At 39.4% G+C, this 24,011-nt stretch overlaps 1 pseudogene; it reads left to right on the forward strand.

Annotated features, from left to right (window-relative positions):
* The first annotated feature begins 14,101 nt into the window (after positions 1 to 14,101).
* On the forward strand, positions 14,102 to 14,986 carry LOC148215035 (olfactory receptor 5I1-like; annotated as a pseudogene).
* The last annotated feature ends 9,025 nt before the right edge of the window (positions 14,987 to 24,011 follow it).

Consider the following 24,011-nt stretch of genomic DNA (forward strand, 5'->3'; position numbering starts at 1 on the left):
TGGAAAATTTCATTATAAGCTCTGCCATTTCTAAGGAGGAAGAACATCAATGGAAAAAAGAATATAGTTGGTAGCAGTCAACAAGAAGAGGGTTCTTGGTAATCTTAAATCAAAATTATGTTCCATAGACATCACCTTATAACTATTGACTGTAGAAATCACAAGTCTGTAAGTATATACAATAGTTCACAGTTCAACAAAAATAAATTAAAGATTGTTGTTGGTTCTGAATTTGTCCAGGTATAAGCAGTTTAACATGTAATAAGTCAAATATGTCAGTGAATTTTATATGTAGCTTTAGTTATCATCTTTACAAGGTAAAACAATTTGAATTTGTTTTTGTGGAAAAGGAGACCACCTGTTCAATTAGCCTTGTCAAACTAGGGCATTGGTTCTCAACGGGGGCGGTACCACCCCCCAGGGGGCGGTGGGAGGATGCTAAGGGGCAGTGAACTTGTTTGGGGCAGTAGGGGGGCGGTGGGCATGTTTTGGCATTTGAACTTAATTTTAAAACTCCCAAAAAAATTTATTAAATCGATTACCCGGTTTACACCATTTGTACCAGCAATAAAACGAACTTACGCGACGGCTGCCCTCACGCACTTCTAAGAATGGTGAGATGAATTTGTATTCTAGGTAGGATGACCTTGAAGAACTTGACACTACGATTCTTCTCCGATCCCAACCAGCACAGCGCATGCGTCAGCTGTTTTCCCACGCGATTAAGCGCAGCACGTGCATCAGCTGTCTTCCCGTGCGATTAATCGCAGTGTGTGCGTTGAGCGTCCTTTGAATATGAATGTTTGATTTGACCCGTGTTTCTTGAGTTGCTTTTCGTTCGCTTCATTTCTGTTTTTTCCCCTCAGTTTCGATTTACTTTCATTGTTTATTTGGCCAGTCGGCTAGATAAGTGCGCTTATTAGTTCTTTATCTTTATTTTTTTGCATTAGTCATTTTAATTTTAATAAAAGGAATGCAATTATCTTCCAGGGCAAAAGTATCGAGTTAAATTGAACAAATTTGGTGTGTAAGTCTACTGAAAAAAATTACTTAAAATTTTTGCCTTTTATAATTCAGTAACTCCCACCCCATACCCTAAATTACAGGATTTTCACAAAGGGTGGCGTTGAAAAATTTTCCACTCCTTAGGGGGGCGGCAGCTTCAAAAAGGTTGAGAATCACTGAACTTGGGTAATACTGTTTAGGATTTATGCGATTTGGAGTATCAAGGAGCTGATAAATGCCCTGAGAAAATCACTTGGCAATAAATGGCTTTGTTTCATGATGGTTGTTTCTAAAGAAGAATATCAGTGAAAACCAGTATATTTGTACACATTTTTTTAAGCTTGGCTCATGTGTTCTCTAATATTCTTTTGAGGATTATCAAATATTAATTGTGTGCAATCATATGATTGTGTCATAACCCTGGTATTTTACCCAGATGATTTTGGGGGGCATGATTATCACTTTTGCAATATTAACAATAGCTATTTCCACATTATTTCAATAGAAAAGTCAAGCACATACTCAGCTAGGCTTATCTAATCTATTGCTATGCAGGCTTGGATGTATTGGATCTGGAATTCAACACATCCAGAAGGGCACCAGGGTGAAGAAAAATATATTATTATTCTATTAAAATGAATGAGAACATTTTTAATAATTTTGACTGGAATGATTTCTCTATCTTTTTAATGTTAGTTCTGAATGCATATTATTCTTCATAAGAAGACTGATGCCCAGAAAAGAGAGAAAGACAATTTCTGATTAAATTAATATGGAACTTTGCAACTAGTAAAAACGTACAAGGCTTATACTTTATTTCAGTCTATTCATGAGTCCTATTTTTTTCCTTAGAAATATATTTCTTAGAGTGTATCTTCCCCATCATTCAGTGAAACTGTGTGATGAGAAGTTCAGGATACATAAACAGAAGGACTTCTCACCCAACATAGAATTTGCCCGCCCCCAAAACAATGTGTTGTATAAAGATTAGACCAATTCATGAACAATATGATGCTCAGTGGCCACAAAGAAACTCCAGACAGCTCAGCAGCAGAAGCCTTCCAATCCAAGTCCCAATTACTGTTGGCGAAGGCCATGAGTAAAAGCGTACAATACTTGCAGTCTTCCTATAGGCATCTGGTTGGCTGTTGGGGGAAAGAAGGGGTCCCGTTCCCTAGTATTCCTTTCGTCTGTCTCAAGTCCACATAGATCCAGGCTTTTTGTATTAAATACTTTTCCATCCAACCTTTCCAAAAGGCAGTCAGTTAAGGAACTACCAGGCCCTTTTTTTCTGAAGACTTTTACTGATTAGAAGACAGTATCATATTAAAGCACTTTAGAGGGCATATTTTCACTTTTCCATCCAACTTTTCCAAAGATCAGATTCTTCAGAAAAATGTTGAGGAGAAAGAAGAGGAGAATGGCACTACTCTTGTTCATATCCCATACCTTCTCTGCTCCATTTTTACTTTAGCACCCGCCTCCAATCCTAGTGATCCCTGGCATAAAATCACCATCTTTGTGATTTCATATGATTCAACTAAATTAACAAGACTGACCAAATGGGCTGAATTCCATATTTTGTATTTATTTATTTATTTATTTATTTATTTATTTATTTATTTATTACATTCGATTTATTGTCCGCCCATCTCCCCCCAATGAGGAACTCTGGGCGGCTCACAAAGTACATATCAACAATTACAATTCTACAATTAATTACGTTATGTGACTGGCAGGGGTCGCTAGGGGGTCATCCGGGCTTTTCCTCCTCTGTAGATCTTCCTCGCCGCTCGCCGCTCATGCCGGCTGCATTTGCCACTCGCCGCTCATGCCGGCTGCATTCGGAGTTCGGCCAGCACCGGTATTTTGCCCCCTGCGCAGCACCGCCGGTTCCTCCCATCTAAACGGGAGTACCCATTTATCTACTCGCAGATGGAATAGCTTTCGAATTGCTGGGTAAGCAAGGAGCTAGGACAAGGGACAGGAGCTCACCCTGTCCCGCGGAGCTGGGCTCGAACCGCTGGAGAGCCAATCATTTCTGACCAGCAACTCCCACGTCATTACATACTGTACATTAGCAATCTGCTGTTTCTCTGGGGGTAGACTTTGGGCAGGTCTTTTTTACATAAAGATATATTAACTCCCATCTGTGATAAACTGACATTTTTCTGGAAACAAGGCAAAGGTAAGTAAAGGTTTCTCTTCTTTCACTTAATAGATAACTCTAATAATTTCTCTTTAGAAAACCTATTCTGTATTTTGAGGGATAACAAACATATTTGCATTTGATAGAATAGCGTTTTATGAAACTGAAATTTCCAATTCTCTCCAAGTTGCTTGAAATGGGTCAGACCCAAGTACAGTGGTACCTCGGTTCACGAACGCTTCTGTTCACAAACAATTCGGTTCACAAACAGCCCTGGCCGCAAAATTTTGCCTCCATTCGCGAACTCCTCATCGGGTTACGAACAGGATCTGTGGCCATTTTCCCTGCTGACACGTGGTTGTGGCTTCCTGTAGGCGAGATCGCGGTGGCAAACAGACGTCCTGTGAAGCTTTTTGGTGTGCTTGTTAGCATGGCTCCAAAAAAGGTGCAGAGCAAGCTTGGTCAGAATAAGGGTTTGAAGAAAATAACCATTGAATTGAAGAAGGAAATTGTAGAAAAGCACGATCGTGGTATTCGTGTGACTGATCTGGGCTCGGAGTACAAGATGGCGAAGTCGACAATCTCGACTATTTTGAAGAATAAAGATGCCATCAAAGGAGCTGATGTGGCAAAAGGAGTAATGATGTTAACCAAGCAGAGGACACAAGTGCTGGAAGACGTGGAAAAATTTTGTTAGTGTGGCTGAATGAGAAACAGCTGGCAGGTGATAGCGTTAGTGAAGCTATGATCTGTGAAAAAGCCAGGAAATTGCACAGTGATTTACTGCAAAAAAAACCCTCTACAAGCACAGCAAGTGAAGAATTTAAAGCCAGCAGAGGCTGGTTTGAAAAATTCTGCAAGAGAAGTGGCATCCACAGTGTGACAAGACATGGTGAGGCTTCCCGTTCTGACAAGGCAGCTGCAGAAGCCTACAAGAAAGAATTCGTGGAATTCATGAAGGCAGAAGGATACATCGCTCAACAACTATTCTGCTGCGATGAAACAGGGCTCTTCTGGAAGAAGATGCCAAACAGAACCTATATCACGCAGGAGGAAAAGGCACTGCCAGGGCACAAGCCCATGAAGGACAGATTGACCCTTTTGCTGTGTGCGAACACAAGCGGTGAGCTGAAGATTAAGCCACTACTGGTGTACCATTCCCAGACCCCTCGTGCATTCAAGGAACACAATGTGAACAAGGCCAGACTGCCTGTTATGTGGAGGGCCAATGCGAGAGCTTGGGTCACAAGGCAATTGTTCATGGAATGGCTGCACGAGGTGTTTGCATCCACCGTTAAAAAATATCTTTCTGACAACCAACTGCCTGAAAGGTGCCTTCTTCTGATGGACAATGCCCCGGCACACCCTCCAGGCTTGGTGGATGATATGGACGCTGAGTATGACTTTATAAAGGTCAAGTTCCTCCCCCGCAACACCACACCTCTTCTGCAGCCCATGGACCAGCAAGTGATCTGCAACTTTAAGAAGCTGTACACAAAGGCGCTCTTCACCAGGTGTTTCAATGTCACTGAAGAAACATCCTTGACTCTGAAAGAATTCTGGAAGAAACATTTCAATGTCCTCCACTGCATCAGCCTCATTGACAAAGCCTGGGAAGATGTCATGTACCGGACCTTAAACTCAGCCTGGAGGAAACTGTGGCCAGAATGTATCACTGAACGTGACTTTGAAGGGTCTGATGTAGAGATAGTGGAGGAGATTGTGTCCATGTGCAGAGTATGGGTCTGGGCATCGATGGTGCAGACATAGAGGAGCTTGTTGAGGACCATAAGGAGGAGCTGACCACGGAAGAACTTGCTGAACTCCAGAGTGAGCAGCAGAAAGTGCTTGGTGAGGAGCATTCCACTGAGGAAGAGGACGACGGGGAGATGGTTAGCAGCGACGTGATTAAATCCATTACGGAAAAATGGAATGAGTGCCAGGATTTCTTTGAGAAGCACCACCCCAACATAACTGTGACAAACAGAGTGCTGAATCTGATGAATGATAACATGGTCTCTCATTTCCGGAGGGTTATGAAGTGCAGGAAAAAACAACTGACTTTAGACAGACTTTTCCCCAGAACTGAGCCTGCAGCTAAGAGACAAAGAAGAGAAGAAACCCTTGAAGGAGATCTCCCCGATGTCCTTTTGGAGGGGGACTCTCCCTCCAAACAATAACTGCCTCCCCACCCACCTTCCTGTCCTCCACGCCAGAAGTCGCCTCGAGCAAGGTCAGTGTCCTCTCTCTTCATACTGTACTGTACTGTACTGTACTTTGTTTCATGTTTTTGTGGTTTAAAAATAAAATACATATGGTTCAGAACGGATTAACCGTATTTACATTGAACCTTATGGGAAAATTTGATTCGGTTCACGACCAATTCGGTTCGTGACCAGAGTTGCGGAATGAATTAAGTTCGTGAACCGAGGTAGCACTGTATACATGTATGGGTATAACAATATGATCCAGGTTCATAAAAGATAAAATCTTAATTTATTTCTGAAATTAATTAAATGTCAAAACATTACAACATTCAGTAGCAAAACTAACATGACAAAAGGACAAAATATTATATGACAAAATATAAGCAGAGCAGAGAAGATGCAGGATGGGAACTGACTGATTGTACTGAATGATACAGAAATATTTATTAAGAATTGGACACAATGTAACAGCTATAGCAACTTTGAAGCACTAAGAACATGAAGAACAATTTTTTCAGTGTTGAATTGTATAATGAACTCAGGATGAAGATAATTAACAATTAAAATAAAGTAAATAACTGATGTTTGCAGTCCAACATTATTCTGGAAGAAAAAATCACCCAGAATCAGTATAATATAGAGACTAATATTCTGCACTATGATTGGGAAGATATTGGATCAAATCCTCAGTAGCCCATGACTTGGGAGCTTTGGGGAAAATTATTATTTCTTCTCCTACTTATTTGTCCATGTTAATGCTAAAATAGAATAGGAGCAATATTAATATGTTGAAGCATATCCAGATATCACCCATTTCACTAGATCAGCTTTTATCATCGTGCTTTCATTGCACATTTGTTTACTCATACTTGCAATGAGATTTTTACACCTTACTGTGATTTCTCCTGCAACAGACTTTTGTAATAAAAAAAGACAGAATAAATGTCAAAAACCCATTGAGAGATTACATTTGGCTTTTCATTCCATCTAATCCAGGGGTCGGGAACCTTTTTGTCTGAGAGAGCCATGAACGCCACATATTTTAAAATGTAATTCCGTGAGAGCCATACAATATGTTTAAAACTAAATACAAGTAAATGTGTGCATTTTATGTAAGACCAACACTTTTAAAGTACAATAAGTCTCTGAATTCTTTTTAATAACGTTGTTACGCTGTTGCTAACCAATGATGAATAAAGGACTTCTTACCATTAATGCGACTTCTGGTGCTGCATGGTTTTGCTGATGGCTTTGTAGTCTGGTTGATACGTGGTGAGGTTAAACTTCATGCAGGCGTTGAGACTTCCATCCGTTAAACGTGATCGTAGGTTGGTCTTAATGTTCTTTAGATGTGAGAAAGACTGCTCACATGCATACATAGAGTCAAACATTGTCAGTACAGCAATACTCACACGATGCAGTGTGTGGTATGTGACGGGAAGTGCGTTCCAAGTTTTGACAATCAGCTGGTCCGCGGGTTGAAGTTTTTTCATTTCTCCCCACTTGTGTTTGCTCGCCAACTCTGCTTGCTGTCGTGCAAGTCTTTCCAAATCTTCATTCAGTGACTTGAACTTATTCACCCACATGTCTGAGGCCTTCAGGTCAGCAGCTTGTAGCTCAAAATCTCTGACGGAGACACCAAGGATGTAACTCAGGTCGGCGCTGTCCACTGCACACTCGTGTGGATGGGTGATGAACTTCAAAAGACAAGTGCGCTCATGAAATTCTCCAAAGCACACTTTGAATGACTGCAGGAGATTAGATGTGAAGCCCGCTAGCTGCTGAAGATCAAGATGTTGAGCAGAGTCACTTGCTGTGCATGCATCTTTAAACTCTCCCAGTTTTTCAAAGTGTAGTAAACAACCTGTTTCAATGTCGGCGATGAAGACTTCTAGCTTGTTTTCAAATGCAAACACTGCTTGTTGAAGGGATAAGACTGTATTTCCAACGCCTTGCATTTTCACATTGAGCTGGTTCAGTCATGTCCACGAGATAGTAGAACTTCAGGAGCCACTCAGTGTTAGCTAACTCAGGATGCTCGACGTTTTTCATTTCAAGAAAAGTCCGGATTTCACTCAAACAAGCCGCGAAATGGCTGAGCACCTTCCCTCTTGACAACCAACGCACATTGCTGTGCAGAAGCAGACCAGGATAATTATTCCCAACTTCATCCAGCAGTGTTTTAAACTGGCGATCATTTAAAGCTCGGGCAACAATAAAGTTGACCACCTGAATGACCAGCGACATCACCTCACCAAGCTGCTCACCACACATCTGAGCACAAAGCGCCTCCTGATGTAGGATGCAGTGAAAACTTAGGATGGGTCTCTTTTCATGTTCACGAAGAAGCGCTACAAATCCTCTGTTTTTCCCCACCATGCACGGAGCACCATCAGTACACACCGAAATAAGTTTATCCATCGGTAGATTTTGTTCTTTAGCGAACTCAGTGAAAGACTTGAATAAATCCTCCCCTCTTGTTGTCCCTTTCATAGGGAAAACAGCAAGACTTTCCTCACGTAGTGTGTCACCGACAGCATACCTTGCAATCACGCTGAACTGGGATAAATGGCTTACGTCTGTTGACTCATCCAAAGCGAGAGAAAAGAATGGTGCTGCATTTATGTCCTTCACTTGTGTTGCCTCAATTTGATTTGCCATCATGATGGTACGATCATGAACAGTTCTTGCTGACAGAGACATGTCTTTTATTCATTTGATTATCTTGTCTTTATCCGAAAAGTCGTCAAAAAGTTCATTGGCAACATCAAGCATGAATGTTTTGGCATACTCCCCATCTGTGAATGGCTTTCCGTTTCTCACAATTGCTAAAGCGCCAGCAAAGCTAGCCGAATTCCAGTCACCTTGTTGGGTCCAAACACGGAGTTGCTGCTGACTAGCTTGCACTCTGCACAGTAGCTCTTGACATCCTTTTTTCCTGCTGTCCCCGCAGGATATTTCGATGCAAATGTAGTATGGCGTGTGTCGAAGTGCCGCTTTATATTTGACCATTTCATTGATGCAATTTTATCATTGCATATTAGACACACTGCAGAACCTGCTCTCTCCACAAAGGCAAATTCCTCTGTCCATTCCTGCTGAAAAGTACGATACTCCTCATCTTTTTTTCTTTTAGGCATCTTCTTCAATAAAAGGGTTTCTGCAATTAGCTAGCTGACTGAGGTGAGGAGGATACCACCCCAGGTAGTGGTCTGTGGGGCAGGGCAGAGGTAATGAAGGCAGGGTAGCCAATTGCGGGTGTAGCTGGTGGGATGGACCCTTACAGGCCATCAAGGAGGTTAGGCCCAAGCCGGGGGCTCAATTTTCGGCCACTGGTGGAAAGTGGCACCGTGCCTGAAATATGTCTCGTACCTCGTTGGGGCCACAAACGGGGGCCAGCCCAAGATGAGGACTCACCCAACAGAGCAGGGGCAGCGGAAGCGGGATACAAAGTGGTGCACCCGGATCGCATTCGCGTGGGCCGCCGACGGGAGCTAGGCCGAAGCCAGGGCCTTGATTTGTGGCTGCCTGTGGAGGACGATGCGGCTCCAGGCCCATTTGGCCGCGGATGCTGCGGGGCAAGGTAGGGTGAGTCCCAAGGATGCTGGATGCGGATGCGATGCGGAGGAGGGCGTGGCCTGTGCTCGGCGGATAGAAGACGTGTTCTAAGCCTTACCCCGTTATGTTTTTTATTAAAGATTTGGCAGCGAGCCAGATGCAGCCATCAAAAGAGCCACATCTGGCTCGCGAGCCATAGGTTCCCGATGCCTGATCTAATCCCTACTAATTTTATGTAAAGGAAGGATGTGATTCCTTAATCCAAAATTCCGTAATCCAAAATTGTCTGGAATCAACAGAAACAGCAGAGCACTGAGTAAAAACACTCCAAGAAAAATATGCACTGATGTTAAAATGTTGAGCAAAAAGGTATCTCAACTAGAGTGAAAGGCCAATTTAATATATATACAAATTGTGGTTCCCATTCTGCATATTTAAATATGAACATGGCTACAAGAAAATTGCATCCTGGCCAACTTAACTGTACTAAATTAATGATTATACTGAAATCAAAGCTTATCATAACTAAGTATTCACACTGAAAATCAGTGACTTTTAGCATGACTAGCTTCATCTGCATCCCAAATAAGTCAGTGTAAATTACTGCTTATATCTGGACCCATCCTAACATCCATCCAATCTCCAAGGATTAGATTCATTTTATTTGAATCTAATTCAAATAAACATACATACATACATACATACATACATACATACATACATACATACATATATATCCAAATATATAAGCTTCATCAAGCATCACATATGCCAAGTCTCTTCCAACCTGTATTCTAATTCTATAATTTCTCTGAATAAACCCTTAAATAGTTTCTTTTGTTAAGCCTTGACAAAGGATGGGAGGTGGCCATGATGGTGTTTCAATCATCCACGAAGATATACATGATGAACCAAGGAGTGGAGGCTGAACATATTTTGAAAATATCTATTTTCTTGATAAAGAAAATACATCTTTCAAAAAAACAGAAATCTGCAAACCGATTTTTCCTTGCAGTGTTTCTGCAATGACCATGCAACCAGCCAACAGAGAATGTTGGCTGGCGGGGCCCAGGAGGAAAGCCTTCTCTGCCATTGGCCGGCCCTTTGGAATATTTTCCCCCCAGAGGTGCAGCAGGCCCCTACCTTCCTGGCTTTCCGGAAAGAAATTAAAGGCCTGGCTCTGCCAGCTTGCATGGGATGACAAGAATCTTACTTAATCCTGGGTGTGGCTGGAACCTTGATGACACTTCCCAAGATACAGCCAATTTAACATCTATTCTTGGATTTTATTTATTTATTTTTTACTTATTCAGGATCATTTTATATTGTATTTTAATTGATTTTAACTGCTTTGAAAACCACCTAGAGTGGTTTTAACAAGATGGGCGGTGACAAATTTGATAAATAAATAAATAAACATTCTGAAATATAAACTGGACTCTGCTTTTGAAAAGAAAATCAAATGCTACCCAGACTTCATTCAGTGTCATCATAGGTTTGCTGGTGGAATTCTTTTACATCCCCATTAATCCAGAGAATGGGCAAAGGAGATTGATAGATTCAAGAGGAAGGTAATATGTGGCTGGAACCAGCTGGAAAAGGATGCAGAAAGGTGACTTTGCTTTTTGCAGAATATCCTGTGGCACTGAGACTTCTTTTAGAAATGTGAGGATCAAGTAAACAACTGTTGCTGCACACATACATGCTTGGTGTATATATACTTGCTGGAATGCTACTTGCATGACTGCCTGCTCCCAAGAACGTCTACCCATCCTACATGTTCCCATAGGGAGGGCATGTTCCCTATGGGAAGACCGGCAGAGGAAGAAAGCCCGGATGATCCGACTTCCCTGTGACCACTGCTGGCCAAGTTTAGTAATTGTTGTACTGTAGTAATGTAATTGTTAATATAAAATAATGTTGTACGCCGCCCAGAGTTGCTTGTGCGAGATGGGCGGCTATATAAAGATGATGATGATGATGATGATGATGATGATGATGATGATGATGATGATCCTGATCCCTTCATTCAATTACTGCCATCTTCTGGGACCCTGGAAGTGTGCCTTTGCAGTAACTGCCGCCGCTCTCTGGAACAGTCTTCTCCCTGAAATTCAATGGGCCCGAAATCTTCTGACCTTTAGAAAGGCAGAGACCCAGTTCTTTCCCCAGGCATTTGGGTCTAGGTGAGTGGAGTACCTTTTGGGTTGTTTTCATTTATCTCATCCAGTTTGCTATTTTGCATATCTGGGTTACCTTTTAATGATATGTACTTGAATTTCTTGCTTAATGTTTGCTTTTGTATTGTGCTTCCCAGTCTGAGTTGGGTGGCCATGTAAATGCTTGAAGTAGATGACGATGACGATGTAAATATTTGTACAATCATGGAAGCACCATTCATTCCCCTTCCAAGGAAAACACCCTCAGTAAATGCCTGAAGCTTCTCACTGCTTATAAGGAAACAGCTGATTCTCAGGGAAAGAAGTCACATGGAGGGGAAGAAGGGAGGGGCACATTCACTGACCCTCCTCTCATATTTGCTATAATTGCACCTCCTCCTGCTATTGGTAGAAGAGTCTACTTTAAAGTAGGTGTACTACATGATTAGGACTCTACATCACTGGAAAAGCAGTATGCAGAATCAGGCTTCTTTCTGATCCATCCACCAGTGGATTGAAGGAATCCAGACCTGCTCCCACCCTTTGAAAAAAAAAAACACCAGGAAAATGCTTCCATCTCCCCAATTCCATACACCTACTTCCTTTTCTCAAGATGGACCTGGAATATTCTACTCACTCTCACAAACTCTTACAAGATACAGCTTAAACACCCCTGAGAAAGATCTGTCACTGAACATCCTTTCTTTTCTCCATGGTAATAGGTTTTCAGCTTAGTAGGACCCGCTGGGCTCGAGTAAATTGTGCCTTCCCCCCCCTCCCCGCCCATGGAGGGCTCTAGTCTTTTGAGAAACATTTCTGGGTCTGTACCCACAACCTATTTTGAACCAAAATAGAAAGATCTTATTCCACATATGGATTACTGTGGAGTGACTGAAAAAGAAACTCATTTGTCACTCCACCACCTTTGCATTCCCTTTGCACAGTATGGCTTGTTTCATCCTATTAAGAGGTAGGTGGGGGAATTGGCCAACTTTTTTCTTTGGAAAGAGAATGGGGTTACCAGGGCAGCTCTGCCCAGATGCTACAAAGAAGAGTTTCATAAATCAGCTAATGATCACAGAGCATCAGTTCCAGGATAACTGAAATTTCAGCTCCAACTATTCAAGCTTCTAAAAGCAATTTCCCATTGTGATTCCTCGGAGCAGCTTAATTTAAAATACAGTACTATTAAAAGAAGGGTGCTACGTGTACAAAACTTTTTCTGGTTTAATTGCCATGCAGGGAATGCTCCTAAGATAGTTCCCTTGAAAGGTTTTGTCCCAAAGGGTAAAAAGGCCTATATATAGCATTTTTCCATTTAATAGTGCTTTGTGGATTTAAAAAAAAAAATTAACAGCCACAGAGTTACATTGAATGAGTTGGCATTTTTGTTGAGAGGAATGCATCCCTTTTATTTTCAGGTATAATAAGCTAACATAGAGTTTCTTTTGTAAGAACAGCAGCACTATGTATTCAGGAACAGAATTTTGCTCCTTGCCTCTCTGCAAATTGCATGTTAACATAAATGATCCAGAGAGAGTTTAGAAGGACCTTTGGGGAGTGGAGAAATGGCAACTCCAGAAAGTGAAGCAGGCATCAGCATTCTTTTCTCCTTCTCTTTCTCCAGCAGCTGTGGAGAAGTGCTACTTGGGCTTCACCTCTAGAATAATTTAGGAGGTAACAAAGCTTCTCTGGTTCATCCCAACCTCTGCCTGAGCTGTGAACAGGGGTTAAAAGTAAACAGCCCAGAAGCATTGGAATTGCATGTTCTTTTGCTCACTTTCAGAGTCTGCTCAACATGCTGATGGACTTTACATATTGTGAGTCTTCAACCCCAGCTGAGCTCTGGGAATAGATTCACATATTGCATTAAGTCAACAGATGGTTTGCTAGGGATATGAATAGTATGAAACAGCCATTTTGGCTGGTAAGCTGTGGTTTATGGCTTACCATGATGTGTGAATCTAGCCATTGTGGGTTGTTCAAGAAACCATGATACACGGTGTAAATGCCTCCAAATTTAGACCTGAGTTAATCTGCATATGGTTGGAACATCCTGCTTATATTATGTAAACAGATGTCAGGCCTAGCCCAAGGAACTCCAAGAGACAATGCCAATTCAGTCCAGCTACGTTTATGAGCTACAACCTCTAGCAAGAATCTTCCCAGACTAAAACCCCAGTTCCCAAAGTCATCCAGCCACAACAGTGTGAATTCCTCAGGGAGGTGCCAGTCTTATCCTCTTGTTCCTCCCACACTGCTCTGGCGAGCTAAGAAAATGTTTATCTCCCTGAGCCTGGCCTTCATAATTCCATTCCATCACGTCAGATAATAAACTGTTCACATAATATAAATTATTGACTATATGTTAAACTGACATATAGTCAGTGCAATAAAAATGGGTTAATCTCATTTTAGCCTATCTTAGGGATATCATACAATCTTGTTCAGTTTTTGTAGTTTGAAAGAAATGTTTTGCACTGTGATGCAAACATGGCTTTATTTTTAATACATACTTCTTCAACAAACGCTTAGTAAATGTAAAATAAATAAAATATTGTCATTCCAAACACTTAGTAGTTCCATTATTGTGAATGATTAGGAAGGAGAAAGGCTGTGTGTTGATTGCCTGATTGCCTTAGAAACTGGGCAAACCTACAGAGATGGTATGAATGGCTTGAACATAAAGTGTTCCTAAATTAATTCATCCAAAAAAATGTGTTGACAAAAGGAAAATGTACAAACAATGGCCCATTCCAATTCTAGATGCAGGTTAACAGGTTTGGCTTCAGTGACTGATATATGTCAGTTGAACATTTCTTTCCAAGTTCCACTTAAAGTGCTTTTTTAATAAAGAATCAGCATGGACCATTAATCTTTGCACCAGCTGTTGCTTCACTCTCATAGCTGCTAATATAGCTGTGCCCACTTTATTAAAAGGCCTGCTCTTTTTCTGTCCTAAACATGCTGGACTGTATAGTCCAGCATCTGCTACCCTTCAGTAAAAGGCATATTAGGAAGAGATGCCAGAGGATAATGAAACCACAATGACCAATTTTCTTCTCTTGGGGGAGAACACCTCAAGTTCTCCTTTGCATCATTGTTCTGCTGGGAAATATAGGACTAATGGTTCTTATCAGAGCATGCCCCCAGCTCTGCACTTCTATGTACTTCTTCCTTGGTAATTTGTCATTGGTCAGTCTCTGTTATTGCTCTGTAATTGTCCCAAAGATGCTTGTCAATTTCTTAGCAAAGAAAAAGATGACTTCCTACAGCGACTGCAGACTGCAGTTTTACTTCTTCTGCACCTTTGCTGACACAGAATCTTTCAACCTTGCCACCATGACATATGATCAGTATGTAGCTAACTGTAACCCATTACTTTACACTGTTGTCATGTCCCCAAAGTTCTGTATGCTGCTGGTTGTTCTCTCTTACCTGGATGGCACACTGAGTGCTCTGGTCCACACGTGCTTTGCCTTCAGATTGACTTTCTGTGGCCCAAATCTCATCAACTGCGTCTTCTGTGACTTCTCATATCCAGACAATTCAGTCAAAAAGTTCCTGCCCTGTATATATGGTAGCTCAGTGGAAACCATGTCCTCCATCATTATCATCATCTCCTACATCTTCATAATCATCTCTGTCCTGAAGATTTGCTCTGCTACAACAAGAAGCAAAGCATTCTCTACCTGTCCTTCTCACTTGACCTCCATCATCATTTATGAGGGAACCCTCTTATTTATTTATTTTCCCCCAGACTCCTGATATTCTCCCCTTTCTGACAAATACATCTCTTCTAAACCATTATTGTCCCAGTGCTGAAACCCCTAATCTACAGCCCAAGGAACAAAGATGTGAAAAATGCCCTGAGGCAAACAATAAGAACTAAAGTCTTTGCTCATTAGCTGTCATGAACCTCAAAATTGAAAAAAGGATGGAACAAGGGAGAAGGAAACACACATTAATGTCATCTTAAAATAAGTTGATGATCTGCATTTGTTTATATTTGAATATCAAATTCAGATTGGTGCACAGACCAAACCCTATTTGTTTTAACAAAAAGGGCTTCCTAGAGCATCTGGACCCACGCTGAGAGACTGAAAGAACTCATATTTTCCTCTCTGATATGCATTTCATACATAGACTCTTTTCATACAATAGTTTACCACTTAAAACTGTCCATCTGCTTTGACATTCAATTATATAGGAAAGGTAGGTTCAGCTACTAGATGCTGTTTTTATTTGCTAACTAGTATTTATTTATTTACTATTTATTTATTTATTTATTTGATTTCTATAGCCACCCTTCTCAACAAGTGACTCTGGGTAGCATACAATCATAAAAACATAAAACAATTAAAACAATACAAATAAATATATATGGTCACCAAGTAAAACTATTGCCATAGATGTTAATATAGCCAAGAAATGGGGCCCTTAACAAACCTGGGGCCCCAGGCCTGGGCATATTATTTATAGCAATCAAGAGTCAGTCCCTCAATATTCTATGACATTCACTTTCTCTAAATTTTGTTATGCAGTTTTTTTTAAATAAAATACTGCATGCAAAAATGTATGTATAAGAGAAATTACCAACCACATAAATATGTCTGTTGAACAAAATTATATTATAGGCATATACTGTATGCAAAAATGTGTGCCTCAAGTTAAAACTCTGGATTTATTTATTTTATGATCCATTTGTTTGTCTTCTTGGCTATTCACAGTATGCTCAAAAGTCTTCCTGGACACCAAAGTACAAAAGCATCAATACTCTTTCTATCCTGCTTCAAAAACTAACTTTGCTTCCACAGAGTATCACAGGGAAAACCATTGCCTGCATGATTCTGATCTTTGTAGGAGTATACACATTACAGCCTCTGAATATTTTTTTCCAAGGCCATCATTGCTTCTGTATCAAAATTTAGTTTGATGCATATTTCTTGATTGCTGGTTCCTTTACTGCTGACAGTTGATCCTAAAAGGCAGAAGCTATTCACCGTTTCAATATCTTCATTATCAATCCTAAGGCTGGTTGCTGTACCTGTTGTCATTAGTTTAGTCTTCTTTATACCAAAGCATAATCCTGTTTTTTTTTTTCACTGCACTCCTTGAGTTTCATTATTAGAGCTGCCAAGTCATTTGTATTTTCAGCTATCGGAATAATGTCATCAGCATAGTGCAGTTATTAATGCTCCTTCCTCCAATTTTAAAGCACTCATCTTCTTCCACTCCAGCCTCCCTCAGTAAATACTCAGCATATAAGTTGAATAAATAAAGAGAGAATATACAGATTGGCCTTACTCCTTGGCCAACCTGGAGCCAGTCTGCTTCTTTGTGTTCTGTCTGGGTTATAGCTTCCTGTCCTGTGTATAAGTTTCTCATGCGGACAATGAGATGTTCTAGGATTTCCATTTCCCTAAGTACATTCCACAGCTTAACATGATGAACTCAATTAAAGGCCTTTCTATAATCAATTGGTATTCCTTGGCTTTCTCAGTTATCCATCAGCATCAGTAATAATGTATCTTGATCTTTGGATTTTTCTAAAACCAGCTTCAACATCTAGCATCTCCCTTTCCACATAAGGCTCTAATCTGCATTGAATGATCCTAAGCATAATTTTGCTAGCATGTGAAATTAAGGATATTGTATGACACTTTGAGCACTCTGTTATATCCCTGATCTTTGGTATTGGTATGTAGGATGATTTTTAAAAATTATTTACTATCTGTCCATTGGTATCCTTTGGTGTACCAGTTTGAGGCTGGAACCTCCTTCTGACTTTGGATATATTTTGGAAATCTTTCCTTTTGTTTCAGAGTCTATTTCTATTTTTGATATCTCTACAGATGTTGTTATAATACTTCTTCTTGCCATCTCTAATAGCTCTCTGAAATCCTTTGTTAAGTTCCTTCCTAAGATCTTTGTCCTTCTTGACTCTGACTTCTCTTCTAGTCCATTCTGACATCCTGTTTGCTTTCTTCTGCTTGTTGGTCTTTAGCAGTCTCTTTTCATATTCATCCTTAACAACTTCTTTAATTTCATTCTATACTTCTCTGCTTCTCTGTCAATGAGGTTTAGGATTTCAAAATAATTCTTAAATTTTCCATGAAAATGGTGGGCATAATCTCGAGATTCATATTGTTGAAACTGTCTGGCTTTGTTCTGTTTTAGATTGTTCTGCTTTTGACTTGGAATTTGCACATGAGCCATTTGTTCCATATCAGCCTTTAGGCATGTCTTTCTAGTTATAACTGAGCTATTCCATCTCTTTGTACCAATAATATAGTTAATTTGATTGCTGGTGATGTCTATGTATATAGGCATCATTTTAATTATTGAAAGACTATATTAGCAATGCACAAATCATTGGAATGGCAGAAACTAAGTCATGCTCCTACTTCATTTCTATTTCCTAAGACGTATAGTTCAACTACATTTTCTTCCTTACTATCTCCAACTGTGGCATTTCAGCCTCCAGTCACATCTTGCTTGCGTGTTCTGTCAATTTCAGATTGAACTTGACCATAAAACTCATCAACCTGCTATCTATCTATCTATCTATCTATCTATCTATCTATCTATCTATCTGTCTGTCTGTCTGTCTGTCTGTCTGTCTGTCTGTCTGTCTATCTATCTATCTATCTATCTATCTATCTATCTATCTATCTATCTATCTATCTGCCCAATTTATATGACCACTGATCTCAATGAGTGGCTCTGGGTGGCAAACAGAATTAAAATAGAATAAAAACAATAACAAACATTATAAAAATTAAAAATCAAGGCAGCTGCAAAACAACAACCCAAATCACTAACACAACCAAGAAGCGGGTCCCTGCACATACTCAGGGCCCCAGGACCAGGCACAGAATCAGGTCTTTAGGGCCTTACAAAAGGCCAGCAGAGTTGGGGCCATCCTGATCTCCAGAGGGAGAATGTTCCATAAGATGGGCACTACAGCAGAAAAGGCACATCTTCTAGGCCCTGCCGATTGGCATTCTTTGGCCAATGGAACCCAAAACATGCCCATCCTGCCTGACCAGATCAGACAGGTAGAAAGTTTTCTTCTGTATTAGTAGTTACAGCATAAACCTGGATAACCATCATATTGAAGAGTTCTTTGCAAAGTCTAATTGAAATCATTTGGTCACTGTAACTGTTATACCCAAGTACTGACTTTGCTAAATCCTCCCTGCCTAGGAAAGCAATGCAGTTCCTTCTTTGCTTTTTGTGTCCTGGGTAGTAAACAGTGAGTATTTTGATTGACGGTGTCAAATTCCAATCCATTTCAATTTGCTGATGCTGGTGATGTCAATGTGTAGTCACTTCATTTCATCTTTCACTCAGCTGAGCATGTTTATGTTCATACTTCTTACATCCTATGTTCCTACTTTAATTCTGTCTCTACAGCTTTCGATTTTCCTTTGTTGAATGATAACAGCTACTAGACATCGGGAAGGCTTTAATCTAGATGCATCACAAACACTATTAGTACTCTGAAAGATTCTCAGCTTTCTCTCAGTAGCATATTGAGTGTCATTCAACTCATCACCTGGCATTGTATTGTCAATCATTTTAAATGTCTATTCATGTATTCTTGGTACATGATACAAATACAAAATACAAAAGTGGTTTACCATTGCCTTCTCCTGTGCAGTAGGAAATTATGTCTTTGCCATTGTCACTAAAATAATCATCCATCTCCAGCATTTTCCTATATTGCTGCTGCCCAATGTAGGTGCCTGCTTGCTTTGGCTAGGCAGCTGGGATGACCTTCATGCTGTGGGAGATCTTGCGGGGAATATATACTCTTGGCATACACTTCCAATTTTCTTCGCTCATCACTCTAAGGAACATACACACACACACACACACACACACACACACTGTGAGGGGAAAAAGAGCATTAAATAAAATAAATAAATAAAATTACAGAGCAATAAATAAAATTGCTATGTGGACTAAAGTTTTCAGTCATGGACAGGAAGCCGGAAAATAGATGGACAAAGTAAAGTGCTGATAGAAGGAGTGTGACAAGAGGATTGAACAGGGAAGTATGGTAAAATTAGCACCAATTTGATTATGATTCAGTTGCAAATCCTGGGAGTCATGTTTGTGGTTTGCAGTTTTAGAGGATAAAAAGGATTGCAACAAGGGGGTTGGGGCCACTCGGCCAAGCTGTCTTACCTGACTGCTGCTCGTGCTGGTCCTCATTGCAATGTGAATCTAAGTGAGTACCTTGTATGCTATTGGTTGAATTTTACTTGCTTATTGAACTAACATTTAATAAAGCTTTTAGCACTTTGAAGTGGCCTATGTTCTGGTGTGTCTGTCTCCCGTGTTTAATGAGGTTTTCCCCTGACAACACACACACCCCTCCACTGCAATGATGAGGCAGCTTACCAGGCCTGGGGGGCGGGGTATAATATCTGGAGTGAATGTATTCCACAAATACGAATAATGGATTGATGTAAGAAATGGAAATCAGATGGTATGGCGCACATGAAAAAGAAGCCCTTCTTCATTTACTTCCTGGAAGGTTGCACTGGATTTGTTGAGAAAGCAAACAAAGGACAATTCTTGATGTTGTAATGTTGTTTCTTGGATTAAGAAGAGATTATAGACTGTGCCATATTGGTAGGATCCTTGCCCCTAATTAAAGAACATGACTCCTACCATTGACAGGAACATGGAGATACGTTATGTGTACAAATAACATTAGAGCTAGAGAGCTGAATTTAATTCTACGATTATCAGACAGGAAGTATTAGATGTCATTTACTTGCCAATAGCTTCCAGTTAAATATAGCACAACAAAGCATGAAAATGCAACCACTAATCTCCAGGATCTAGAGTATTGAAGTCCATGAGGGATAGTGTCTCAGGTGATATGAAAAGGCATTTAAGATCTCTCCCCCTATTCACAAGTCTCGTAAGAACAAAGAAGCCACTGACGCAACTCTAGGTATGTTTGCTCTTTCAGAAAAAGATTTGTGCCAGTGTTAAGGTTAGACTTTTTGCCATTGCACACTGTATTTTTATACTAACTATAGCAATCCATACAGGAATTGATACTGAGAAGTTTCTAAACCACATTTAGAAGCTCTAAACCATAAACTTCTCAGTCTAATTTCTAATCTCTCACCCAAAGCAAGCTACTAATTTTTTTCACATGTTAATTACTGTACTTCTTCCCCCCATAAATATTGAAACATCTCATAATAAAATAAATAATAATAAAATTTTATTGAAAATTTTAAACAGAAGAATAATACAAACAAAAATAGAGTGAAAAAGGAAAAGGAAAAAATTAAAGAAAGAACTAAAAGTGCAAAAAGAAAAAGACTGGCAGAAAAATAGAAAAGAAAGAAAAAAAGATACAAAGAAGTGGTTTGCAATCTTCTTTACAGCAGTTATAAGTACAATTATAAATTAATCTGTCTCTTTAAAATTACATCATGACTCTCTTCTTTCTATAATCTATCCTGTCTAATCATCAAAATCATAAATTCATTTTTTTCTTTTTTACACAAAAAGTCAATAAGGGGTTTCCAGTCACCAATAAATGTAGATATTTCTCTAATCTCTTCTTTTCTCTAATCAAAGAAGTCAATTTAGCCATTTCAGCAAGTTCTGTCATCTTCACCAACCATTCCTCAGTCATAGATATTGCCAGATATTGCCCTCTTTGTGCATACAGTAATCTTGCTGCAGTTATCATATACAAAAACAATGTTCCATGACTTTTTTCCAACTGCTTATCCATCACTCCCAAGAGGAAACAAGTTCTGGTTTCAGTTGAATGGTAATCTTTGAAATCTTCTGAATCACTGTATATATTTGAACCCAAAATTTTCTAGCTTTTTTGCATGTCCACCAAGCATGATAAAATGATCCTTCTTGTTCACATTTCCAACATAAATTTGAAGTACTTTTATACATTCTAGATAATTTTTCTGGTGTCATATACCAATGGCTCATCATTTTATAAAAACTCTCTTAAGATTATAACATAGTATAAATTTCAATTCTTTCAACCACATATTTTTCCATTGTTCCATCCATATATTATAACCAAAAAATTTAACCCACTTTATCATACATTCCTTAACTTCTTCTTCTTCTGTTTCAAATTTCAATAAATGTTTATACACTTTAGCAGTAACAAGTTCATCATTTGTACACAATTCTGTTTCAAAATCAGTCTTACAATGTTCAATACCATAAATTCTTTTATCTACTTTAAATCTTTCTGATAACTATAAATAAGAAAACCATTGACAACTATGTTCCTCTGCCATCAGTTGTGCTCTTGATTTTATTTTATATTCCCCTTGACAGAATTCTAGGATCTCACAATAAGCTAACCATTTGTGTTTTCCTGTTATTTCTCTTCTATAGAATGCTTCTTGGGCTAAGAACCACAAAGGTGTTTTCAGGCACAGCTTGGATTTTTATCTATTCCATATTCTCAATATGGCACATCTAACATAATGATTTTTGAAATCTACATTAACCTTGACTTTATCGTGCCACATATATCCATGCCACCGAAATCTCAGATCATGTTCTTCTAACTCTAAAAGCCTTCTGTTTCTCAGCACCACCCGCTCTTTCATCCAAACCAAACAACAAGCTGCAAAATTTCAAATCAGGTAAACCCAATCCTCCTCTTTCCTTTGCATCTTGTAACCCTTTATATTTAACTCATGTCTTTTTCCCTTGTCATACAAGCTTAAATATATCTTTTTCCCACTGTTTACATGGTGCATCAGTTGCTAAAACAGGTATTGTCTGAAACAAAAACATCATTCTAGGCAAGACATTCAAGTTTATCACAGAAATTATTCCCAGCAATGGCAGTTGTAGTTTCTCCCATCTTAACATATCTTTTTTCTCCTGTCTTAACATAATTATTTTGAAATAACATACAATTCATATCTGTTATAGTGATACCCAAATATTTTACTTTTTTCTCAATCTTAAAACCTGTTTTCTTCATCAGTTTTGTTTCATCCTCTATTTTCATGTTTTTGTTAATATCTTTGTTTTCTGACTGCTAATCTTAAAACCTGCTAGTGTACCAGATTCTTTTAATTTTCCCATTAATGTTTCTATTCCCTTTAGTGGATCCTCCAAAACCAACACCAAGTCATCAACAAATGCCCTTAACTTATGTTTCTTTTTTAATCTTTACTCCCACAGTTCTCTTATCTTGTCTTATATCTCTATTCAATATTTCAAGAACTAAAATAAACATGAGAGGAGACAATGGACATCCCTGTCTTGTCCCATTTTGTATCTCACAGAGTTTTGTTAGATCTCCATTGGCAATTATTTGTGCTTTCTGTGAAGTATAAATCAATCTTGGCCATTTAATAAAATTCTCTTCAAAATTCATATCTTCTAAAACATTCATAGGAAAGCTCAGTTCAAATTGTCAAAAGTCTCTGCATCTAAGAACCTCTTTTAGATTCTGCATGCCTGAATTCTCATGCCAACCCTTTTCAGGATTGTAAAGGTCTGAGTTCCAGTCTGCAGTAACATAACACGTACTGTAGATTTGTTCTCTCCATATGCTAGTGATTACTTCATGACTCTGCCCTTAAGAATACGTTATGATTCACTATGCCTTTCAGCTCTTTTATTACACTGCAGTCTAGGACAGAGTAGGCAAATAACACATCACCCACATCTTTGCACTAAAAAAAGACCAAAAAAAAAAATTCATTGGTCACTGAAGTGTGGATTGCTCCATAATAAAACAGGAATCAACTAAGTTTCCTGTCCCCATATGAAAGAATTTTTAGGGTATCACTGAAGTGGATTTCTTACTTCTAGAGGGAATGAGAGCCAGCCTTTCTTCTCCAGCCTTTTGAACTAAATATTCTTCTCTTTACCCTCTCCTGATTTGAGTTTAATTCAATGCAACTCAAGTTGACTCATTTTGTTTTGATGGCCATATAAGTCTTAATAACAGTTACAACAACAACAACAACATTTCTACTAGAAGCAGAATTAGGAGTCTAACTGGGCTAATGGCAGAATATTGTTCCTTTAGACCATTGTTAGAAAACAGTATCATCAACAATAACATTATTTTTCTCAGGAGCCAGCACTAACCTGCTTCAGAACCAGTCTGTACAGCATAATATCCACTGAGATATTTTTATGGCACCAACTCTATTATGACAAAGTGCCCTATTGTGTGTGAGAGCCCATAGTATTCAGTGGTATATGAAATGCAAGATGACAGCAAGTAAGTGGAGCAAGTATCAGGTCAGGCATGATAGCATGTAAAGCGTATGTTGCAGCAATCAAAGAAGGAATGGGTTTTCTCCCTGATTGTCTCTGTGATCAATTGTCCAAAGGCTTCAGGGCTCTCAGATGGAAGATCAGCCTCCAGGGGTTCCTTCTAGCACCCTAACACCTTCTGAATTCCGTTATGAGCAGTTTGGTGATTCTTCATGGACAAGAAAACTCCAATTTATTATAGACTTGATGTCTCTTTGGGCAATGTTATACATAAGTTATCCATCACACTATCTAATAAGATCTATCTGAGAAAGTTTTGTTGCTTGTCTCCTTAGAAAGTGGGTATGATTCATTTGCATAATAGATCTCTCCCCAGTTTAATTTGCAAGGCTCTCTCAGGACTTCACCCTGCCAGTGATCACTCAGATCATTAATACCACCTTTTTTCAGTTGGGTTCCCATGCCACTTTAACGAAGGTGGTGATGAGATTCTTTCTGAAGAAACAATCTCAGCCACAGTATTTGATATTTAAGCCAAGTTGATTGGGAGAGTAATATTGCTACAGCTTCAGGAGCTCTTAGATAAAACAAATTATCTTGATCCATCCCAGCCATTGAACAGGCCCAGATATAGTACAAAGAAGCCTTGGTGGGTTATCTGTACTAGCA

The sequence above is a fragment of the Python bivittatus genome, unplaced genomic scaffold (assembly GCF_059951505.1).
Source record: "Python bivittatus isolate LINGU-HERP-01145 unplaced genomic scaffold, Pbiv_v1 ctg000480_np1212, whole genome shotgun sequence".
Taxonomy (NCBI): domain Eukaryota; kingdom Metazoa; phylum Chordata; class Lepidosauria; order Squamata; family Pythonidae; genus Python; species Python bivittatus.